Genomic DNA, 1,669 nt, shown 5'->3' on the forward strand with positions numbered 1-1,669 from the left:
GTGGTCTTGATGGTAGTTGTGGTGGTGGTTGTGGTGGTAGTGGTTGTGGTGGTAGTGGTTGTGGTGGTGGTGGTGGTAATGGCAGAGTGATGGTGGTGATGGTGATGGTGATGGTGATGATGGTAGTGTCACAGAACAGTGGTGATAGTGATGGTCATGGTGGTGGTAGTAGTGGTGGTGGTGGTGGTGATGGCAATGGCAGTGATAACAGCAGTAGTAGCACAGTTAAACCATAAAAGAAAGGTAAAAACAAAAAAAAAACCATCAGAAACTCAGTGATATGTCTGCAACATGTTTGATCTCACAACCAATGAGCTGTTAGTTCTCTAATTCTTCATTTTAACCATTTTGTCTTTATGCTTTCTCTGCCCTCTCTTTTCTTGTGCCATGTCTACAGGCATTCGTCATCATGGATCTTCGTGTCAAAGTCTGAAGATACATATGATTTTTTTTTGGTGAACTATACATTACCTTCTTCTTGCTGGTTTATTTACAGTTTATCCAACTAGTCTTCTACTCTCCCAAGCTTATCCTTGAGGCACAGGGCCGATTTAACTTTCAGACAGAGAAAGTAGTTCTTGAAATACCATAGCATGTCCACACAATGGTGGATCTGTATGACACATGTCTAGGGGCCCAGCTCTTCTCTGAGTTTTGTATACTTTATCCACAAGACTATGCTCTGTTACTTGACATATAACTGAGGCTCTTGCAGGTACTGCCACTCCAGGTCAAAGTGGACCTGGGTGTAATGTTGTCTAAGGTCTAATTCCATATTTCTCAGAACTCGTGAACAGGGCCAGTGCTAGGACTTGGAGGGCCCAATTAGAGAATCGTCAGTAGGGCTTTCTACTCTACAAGAAAAAAATGAAAATTTATGTTTTGTGCTTTGTACAGTACATCAGTCCCAGCTGAAAAAGTGTTGAGCACTTAAGACTTCACCATTAACCTCAATGATATTCTAGAAAATTCATCATAGTGTCCTCCACTTGAACATATGTGTGAGCCCCTCTCTTAGCACAGGGCCCATTTTGAACAAATCTATCTAATCGACTTAACATCAACCCTGCTCATGATCACCCAAGCTAGAATTTCATCACCAGCTGCAGTTTAATGTCTTGTCCAGGGCCTACTCCATGTTTTACAGTTTTAAGACATGTTTCCATTTTATAGCAAGACACCTATCCTCATTCTTTCTATAATATTCACTTAGTACATCTGCATATGTGGAGGCGCAATGGCCCAGTGGTTAGAGCAGCGGACTTGTGGCTGGAGGATCATGGTTTCAATTCCCAGACTGGGCGTTGTGTGTGTTTATTGAGTGAAAACACCTAAAAGCTCCATGAGGCTCTGGCAGAGGGTGGTGGTGACCCCTGTTGTACTCTTTTGTCCCGACTTTCACTCACTCTTTCTTCCTGTTTCTTGAGTAACGCTGCGATGGACTAGCGTCCCGTCCAGCTGGGGGGAATACATACGCCATGGAAACCAGGAAACCAGGCCCATGAGCCTGGCTAGGCTTTAAAAGGGCGCAAAAATAAAAAAAAACATCTGCATATTCATCCTCAATATTCTCTCTCTCTCTCTCTCTCTCTCTTTTCAAGCCACATACCTCCTCTTCAGCAAAACACCTGTTCCTGTCTCTCTGTGATACTCTCACCTCCCATGATAT

At 43.3% G+C, this 1,669-nt stretch overlaps 1 protein-coding gene across 3 annotated transcripts in view; it reads left to right on the forward strand.

Moving 5' to 3' along the window:
• Positions 1 to 1,669, forward strand: part of LOC128248659 (uncharacterized) — an 8,131-nt gene that overhangs the window by 5,227 nt on the left and 1,235 nt on the right. The window lies entirely within an intron of this gene.

The sequence above is a fragment of the Octopus bimaculoides genome, chromosome 9, assembly GCF_001194135.2.
Source record: "Octopus bimaculoides isolate UCB-OBI-ISO-001 chromosome 9, ASM119413v2, whole genome shotgun sequence".
NCBI classification, from domain to species: Eukaryota; Metazoa; Mollusca; class Cephalopoda; order Octopoda; family Octopodidae; genus Octopus; species Octopus bimaculoides.